At 46.4% G+C, this 8,365-nt stretch overlaps 1 long non-coding RNA gene across 1 annotated transcript; it reads left to right on the top strand.

Moving 5' to 3' along the window:
- Window positions 1-546: 546 nt before the first annotated feature.
- LOC127300997 (uncharacterized) lies at window positions 547-2,962 on the top strand. Its single transcript, XR_011749392.1, has 4 exons — window positions 547-648; window positions 733-866; window positions 1,364-1,449; window positions 2,728-2,962. It is a non-coding gene; the product is annotated as an uncharacterized lncRNA (long non-coding RNA).
- The last annotated feature ends 5,403 nt before the right edge of the window (window positions 2,963-8,365 follow it).

Raw genomic sequence — 8,365 nt, forward strand, 5'->3', positions numbered from 1 at the left:
CTCCCTCTAGTCGCCGCCGCCCACTCTCTTCTTCCCCACCTTTTTCCCCTTCTCTGTGAGCAAAGGAGAGCCACCCCGGCGCTCAGTTCCCCATGGCGTCGCTGCTCCCACCTCCCCTCGCCGTTCTGAGGGCACCGTTAGATGCGTCTCGTCATCCTCTACAGCCTCGTCCAAGGAATCGAGCCGAGAGCCTCCCAATCGAGCGCAAGGTCGTCGTTTCTCATCCATGGCCGCCATGCTCCGACGTCGATTCTAGCCGCCCTCGTCCTCCTCCGGTCAAACCGAGCACACCCCTGGTTTCCCCGTGTTCAGGCGCACCCCCGACGCCCCGCGCTCGTCCCGGTTCGCTCCGAATCGTGAGATCCATGGTCGACCTGATCTCCGTTCGCCATGGTTGTCTTGGTCAAGAGCTCTGCCTCGCCTACTTCACAAGTTGGTGCGGCCCATCATGTTCAACATCAACACCAGCAGCACACTGGTTCATCCCTTCATCTCTTCAACAAAGGACGTGGGTTCAAATCCTCACACCAGCATATTAATTCTTTCCTTTTTGTCTCTGTTTTGTTCAGATCTTGCACGCATAGATGCTTCAGATGCTTCAGTTCGTGTTGATATATAACAGATCAACAACAGCAGCTAGTGCATCTGGTTCGTTCCCTGTCATGCATCATTTGATCCCGTGTTCAACTCCTGGTGGAAGCGAATTAACTCGCCAGTATTTTTCTGCTCCAGATCTGCTTTTGGGCCTTGATCCGTGTCTCTTCCGGTGCAGCCCATCGCGTGTGCGGCCCGAAGCTAACCGTCGCCGCTCGCAGGCCAGAACTGGGCCGGCCCACGCGCGCCATACATTTCCTCCCGCCGGCCAGGTAGCAGGCCAACCCCAGATCCAGCCCGACCCCCTTTTTCCTGTCTTTTCTTTTAACTACAAATCTGTCAAAGCTCATAACTTTCAAAATATAACTCAAAATAAAAAATGTTCTATATGAAAATTGATCAGAAAAATGTGATGAACATGATTATGCCATCCATGCTTGCTGTTGCCCTATGCATCATATAAATTCGTGATAGTTTGCATTATCACCTAATATGGAACATATGGAATTTGTGGGATACTATATAAATATTGTCCCGGTTCCATTTAACTTTGATGTAGCTCACCCCTGCCATGTTTGCTATGCTAATCCACCCTTAATATTGGCGGTAGGAAATGCAACTCTAACCTAATTTGTTTGTCCGGGGTTTCGATCCCGCTTAAATTGGATAAGTGCATTGCATCATTGTTGCCATGTCATCCATACTATCCTGATCATGCTGGATCTTCTTTATCCGTAGTAGTAAGACTTGCATGCGTTGTGTGTTCCAGCATTTTCTTCTTCCCGGATAGGATCACGAAGTGTTGATGTGAGATACGACGAGTTCTCCGACAAGTTCTTCTGCAGCTTTTCACAGGCGAGCCCTCTCTCTTCACCTATTATACACTCTCCCTCGCATTGCTATCCTTATGTTGCGCTTCTTTATCGAGTCACGTGTCCTATTCCACTCGTTTACCATGATAATCCTATATGTATCATTCCTTACCCATAGCCGTTGCTTGATGATTGAGCCTTGCGAGTCGTAGGCATGTTTAAGCTCTGTTGTTTATCTCGATCTGTTATCGGGATATGTTGGGTTGTTGGGAGGTTATCACATGCTATATCAGTTGTTGGAGATACACATGCTTTACTTAATTGTTAACAACTAAAATTGTAAGCAGAGGCATCTGTGAGCCCCTTTGCGAAAGCATCGGAACTTTGACTTGCTAATGTCCCCTAGGACCCGAGTTCTTGTTATCTGTTCCGAGTTTGAGCGCTCTACCCGTACGTGGGGGAGTGGGACCCCCATCACCCACTACCTTTCCTCGAGTCTGTTTATTGGGAGCCACAACCTTGGTTTGATTTGCCCATATGCACGATGCACGATTTACTTCCTGTTGTCTTCGGGTGTTTATATTATGTATTGTACTCATATTGCGTGCCGACTTATCCTTGGCCGGTCGTTAGTGCCCGCCTTGGACGCCATCGCAACCTCTGGGTCCGTATCGGAGTACGGCCGAACTTCGTCACGGGTAGCTTAGTTGGGTGGCTCCCATTAAACTTTCTCTTGCATTGGGAACGGTCTTGTTGTTAGACTTCACCTGTAGTAAGTGGGGTCGAGCATGCGTATGGTTACATTTGGGCAACCCCTGCAGGGTGTACATCTTATCGATAAGCCGTGTCCGCGGTTATGGACGACTTGGAATTGTATGGCTTGACCATAGAACAACTTACACCTTATACTTGTTGTTAATAATCTGATAATAATTTGCGTAGTAATATAGCATTACTACAACCGATACCTAATAAAACTTGTCCACCGTTGAGTGCCTTTTACATTGCATCTTCGCTTTGTTGAAGGGGATATGTGTAATCGGCTGGGTTATGTTCGTGTAGTATTTATCTGTTACCTTGTGCGCTCTCTTATCTTCTCTGAGTAGACGGATGTTGTAGCGTGTCTCTATTGGTTATAGTTTTGCTGCCGCTAAACCTACCATATAGCCCCAGGCGATATATATATTCGCCCGGCGAGCATAGCCATTTCTAGTCTCGCTAAGTACGTGTCGGAGTTCGTTCCTTGGTACTTACTCTCGCCTTTTCCCTTTCTCTTTTGCTTCCTCCCTTTTGTCGGCAACCGATGGCCCGACTTTGACAGGTACGAGATGACGACGTTAGCAAGGTTACCCTTCCGGCTTGGCCTGGGCAGGGTTATGGACGCCATCGTTATCTTCAGGACTCTTAGACCAATTTGTATCTTGTCCGTACTCGGACCTATTCGATCTTCTGTATGATTTGGATCTTTGTATTGTATATTTGTATCTTGACTCGTTGGAGTCTTTGTTGTAATATATGTATCTTGTGGGCTCTATTGTAATCCTGTTGTAATGTTACCGCTCGTGTTAATTCCGCTGGCATCACGTGTGTGATTCTTCGCGCACGTCGTGTCGGAGGGCGTCTCTGAATCGATATCATGCGGATTTCGGCGGGTTCGCTGGGATCCTCATGGTACCGGTTCCGGGGCGTCACAGTAGCTAACCCAGTGATGGTGCCGAAGAAAAACACGAAAGTCCTTCGCATGTGTGTCGACTTTACGTGCCTCAGTAAACATTGTCCAAAGGATCACTTTCCCCTCCCAAGGATCGATCAAATTATCGACTCCACGGCAGGATGCGAACGTCTTTCCTTCTTGGACGCATATTCTGGTTATAACCAGATCCGATTAAAAGAAGACGACGAAGCCAAGACAGCGTTCATCACACCGTATGGCGTGTTTTGTTACAGAACAATGCCTTTTGGTTTGAAAAACGCGGGAGCAACATATCAGCGGATGATGCAGAAATGCCTAGCAACACAGATTGGAAAAAACGTACAAGTCTACATCGATGATGTCGTCATAACTTCAAAAAAGGGGGAAACGTTGATCAAGGATTTGAAAGAAACTTTTGACAACCTCGACAAGTTTTGTCTCAAGCTGAATCCGACGAAATGTTCTTTCGGCGTTCCTGCGGGAGAACTCCTTGGGTTCCTAGTCTCAGCAAGAGGGATTGAAGCAAATCCCGAAAAAATCCAAGCTATCATAACAATGAGGAAGCCAACAAAGTTGAAGGAAATACAGCAATTAACTGGGCGAGTCGCAGCTTTAAGCAGATTCGTCGCCAGGCTGGGAGAAAAGGCGCTACCGTTCTACGCCTTAATCAAGCAAGGAGAAAAGTTCCAGTGGAACGAAGAGGCAGACAGGGCTTTCGAGGATCTTAAACGGACAGTTTCGACACCACCAATCTTGGTGGCGCCAAAAGAGAAGGAACCCTTCTTGCTATACATTGCGGCTACACCCCAAGTGGTCAGCACAGCGCTAGTTGTTGAAAGAGAAGAAGAAGGAAAACTCCACGGAGTGCAGAGACCGGTATACTTCATCAGTGAAGTTTTATCGCCTTCAAAATAGCGTTACCCGCAGTACCAGAAGCTAGCATACGGAGTGTTTACAACCGCAAGAAAATTGCGGCACTATTTTTCGGCGCATCCGATAATAGTGGTTAACGAGGCTCCTCTATCCAATATACTAAACAATCCAGAAGCTACAGGTCGTGTCTCCCTTTGGGGAATAGAACTTTCCCCTCGGGACATCACGTATGAAAAAAGAAAAGCAATAAAGTCGCAAATTCTGCCAGATTTCGTCGCAGAGTGGATGGAGTTGCAAAATACAGGACCTCCGGATTTATCGAGAACTTGGACCATGAACTTCGATGGATCCAAGAGATTAGAGGGAGCTGGAGCAGGCGTAATTCTCATATCACCTGAAGGCGACAAATTAAAGTACGTCTTACAGATGACTTTCCCAAACGCGTCCAACAACGAGACAGAATACGAAGCTCTTATACATGGGATGAAGATGGCGAAAGCTTGCGGTGCAACCCGACTGAAAATCTTTGGCGACTCACAATTGGTGGCACAGCAGGTTATGAATCAATGTGATGCAGTCAACGAGACTATGATAGCATACAAGGAGATGTATAATGAGCTAGAAAAGCTGTTTGATGGATGTGAGGTAAATCACATCAGCAGATTGAGCAATGATGAAGCCGATGTTCTGGCAAATATCGGGTCGCAATGTTTGGCGATTCCTCCAGGCGTGTTTTGGGAAGAAATAAGCGAAAGATCCACCAAGCCGATGAAAACTAAAAAGAAGGAGAAGGATGAAAAACCCTCGGGTGTCGCAAAAAAACCACTGGAAGAAGAAGAAGAGGAACATGAGCTAGTCATGATGGTGCAAATACCATGGATGCAAGCGTACATATCATACATCCTAAGAAAAACAATACCAGACAATCCAGTTGAAGCAAGGCGGATAATTAGACGTTCTAAAGCTTTTACCGTGGTCAAAGGGGAGTTGTATAAGCGAAGTATTTCGGGTGTGCTACAGAGATGCGTCACACCCGAAGAAGGAAGAGTAATTCTGAAGGAAGTACACGAAGGAGTATGCGGTCATCACGCAAGTAGCCGAGCTATCACGGCCAAGGTTTTTCGAGCTGGATTTTACTGGTTAACAGCAATTGAGGATGCAAAGGAGATAGTGTGAACCTGTGACGCGTGCCAGAGATTTGCCGCAAAGCCTCACTCTCCAGCAGCGGAACTAATGCCAATACCCTTATCTTGGCCCTTTGCTTAATGGGGTCTCGACATGGTGGGAAAGTTACACAAGGCCTCGCCAGGAGGATACGAGTATATGCTCATCGCTGTCGATAAATTCACCAAGTGGATAGAAGCGAAGCCGATAAATTCACCAGATGCAGCGTCAGCCATAAAGTTCGTGAAGAGCATCGTTTTTCGATTCGGAGTACCTCATAGCATCGTCACGGACAATGGCAGTAACTTTACATCCAAGGAATTCAAGGCATACTGTGCCGAGGTGGGCATCAAATTACACTTCGCGTCAGTCGCGCATCCTCAAACCAATGGTCAAGTCGAGAAAGCCAATGGTATAATCTGCAATGGCATCAAGAAGCGTTTGCTAGGGCCACTGGAAAAATCTTGACATACTTGGCCAGAGGAGTTGCCGAGTGTGCTATGGAGCATCCGAACAACACCAAATACAGCGACACAGGAGACTCCGTTTTTCCTGGTCCACGGAGCAGAGGCAGTGCTGCCAATAGAAATAGAGCACGATTCTCCGAGAGTCACAGAATACAATGAAGAAGCTTCCAGGAGAGCATTGGAAGACGACGTCGACGCACTAGACGAAGCTCGAGACGAAGTATTGTCAAGGGTCACCAAATATCAGCAAGATCTGAAAAATTACCACAGTCGACGTTTGCGACCAAGGTCCTTTCAGGTTAGAGACTTAGTTCTACGACTCAATCAAGATCGTATTGAAAAACTCGAGTCACCATGGCTTGGCCCTTACATCGTCACAGAAGTAATTGAAGGAGGAGCATACAGGATCAAAGATAAGAAGACAGGGGTTCCCGAGAAAAACCCCTGGAACGTAGCGCAGCTACGGCGTTTCTACGCCTAGTACCAAAATATAGCTCTCCTTGTAAAAATACAATGTACTGAAACGCCCGCGAGTTTTCAGACGCACTCTTTTCCTTTTTCGGGGCACCGAGTGGGGCCGGAAAAGGTTTTTAATGAGGCGGGCTTTTGGCGCTGCAATATAATAAAGATAGTTGAATCATATATCTTTTCGACGGGCTCGGGGGCTTATACCCAGAGGATACAATATATATATACAGTGTCGACGAATACAACTTGCAAAATACCTCGCCTTGGCACCAAATACCCCGCCAAATAAAACGAAGGTACAAAATAGCAATCAAAATAGAGCAAAGCACTCGGGGGCTAGTACCCGCAAATATAGCCAATAAAAGTTCGGTTGCCTTGGTTTAAAACCTCGCATACACGAATAAAAAGATACACCACTGAAATACTGGGGGGCTTGATGAAGAAAAATAAATACATTCTTTGGCTTTACAATATAGAATATGTCTACAACATACAAGATGCAATTCCTGAGAAAGTTCGACAAGTTACAAGAAAAATATCAGTCCCTACCTAATATATTATCTATGGACAGCCCTTTGTTATTCGCAGCAGTTGTCGTATGCTCGGCATAACTTCCTTTGAAAAAGAATTCAGAGTCCATCCGAAGAAGCTCGTCCATCATTTCCTCGGCTACAGGAGTTACAATATCATTGATCTTGTCGATGTTCCTTTTTCTCTTCGATTGCTTGGCCAGGCACTTGGAGACAATCGTCGTCAGGTCTAATTTTCGGTAGCAGATCTGTATCATAATCATTGCGAATCTTGCTCCAGCAGACAGTTGAGCTCGCACAAAGTTATGAATACGAGGAGCATCCCGAAAATTTTCTATGAGACCAAGAAGAGTATTGGGTGCCTCGTTCCGAGGAAACATTGTCTTGTACACCAGGGACAAGGTCCTGGTGCAGAAATCAAGGAACTCGCGAACCTGACAGGCGCGGTCTTGAAACCTGACAATCTATCGGGTACGTTCTGGAGTGGCCCAGAAAAGAGACCCATGGTCAAGAGAAAGGTTAACAAGGAGATTGGTCCTTGTGTTTACCCTTTCGTCTTCAGCAGCAGCGTCAAGAAAAGAACCTATATGGCGACGGCACAGGAATTTCAGAGAAAAGAACAACAAGAAGACAGAAGAAGTGTTGATTTGAGAAAGCATACCTGACATATCTGCACTGGCTTCATTCATCAAATCTAGCATTAAATTCTCTCGAGTGGTTGCCTTTTCAGCCTCAGAAACGGCGGCTTCCTTAGCAGCTATGGCTTCTCGAGCTTGCTGGAGTGCAAATTCCTCTTTTTCGGATGCCTTGCGAGATTGTTCCATCATCACAAGTGTTTGCTTCTTCGCATACTGAAGTTGTTGACGAAGCTCTTCCAACTCTTGTGCCAAATTTTTACTCGAGGAATCTCCACCAAGTTCAGTATTAACAAGCACTTTCTTCGAGTGAGAGGAGGCAGGTAAAACAACGGAAGGATGAGGAGTTGCGGAATAGTTGTCAAAAATCAACTGAAAATAAAGATATTTCGACATCAATCATCCAGCAAACATAGATTTCCATTAAATCTCGAAGCATGTACATTGCTATTACAAAAGAAAGGTCACTACTGGACTAATGAAGTAGTTGTCCCAAAACTACTAGGGCGACAGCATCAAAAGATAGAACTAAAAAAAAAAAGAGGACAGGGTGGTCTACTTGACCTCCGGCTTGGATGCGCTTGGAGCAGGTGCTGGTTTAACACCAAGGAAGGAAAGGACTGGTCTGGCGGAAGGCTTGGCAGCTCTAATTAGAGATTGCCATTTCTTCGTCTCCATCTCCCCTATGTCGCCAACCTTGGCCCAGTCAACGTTTTGCTGACTATTAGCGATCAGCGCGATGGTGCCCTCAACACCAATCTTCAGACCCTCTTGGCGAAGTTTTAGCCCAAGATCTTCCGGCTCATTGAAGGCTTTGGCGAGATCAAGAAAAGTATTGGGGACCTCTTTCTTCGGGAAGAAGTAGGGGAAAAGCTTCGACAGACCTGCCTCAGCGTTTTCAAGGTCGTCGCGTGCTTCATCCCCATGAATCTCAAGAAGGGTCAGCGCATCAAGAAGCTCATCGCCTTCAGGACCCTCAACTTCGTATTCTTGATGAGTTCTCCCTAAAAACAAGCAAAGAGTAGCTTGTAAATAAAGAACGCGGGGAAAATGTGAAGTAACCCGAGGAAATGCACAAGGATTCAGGCACTTACTAACAAAACGTCGACTCTGCGACTCGAAGCGAGTG

This window comes from Lolium perenne, chromosome 7 (genome assembly GCF_019359855.2).
Source record: "Lolium perenne isolate Kyuss_39 chromosome 7, Kyuss_2.0, whole genome shotgun sequence".
NCBI lineage: Eukaryota > Viridiplantae > Streptophyta > Magnoliopsida > Poales > Poaceae > Lolium > Lolium perenne.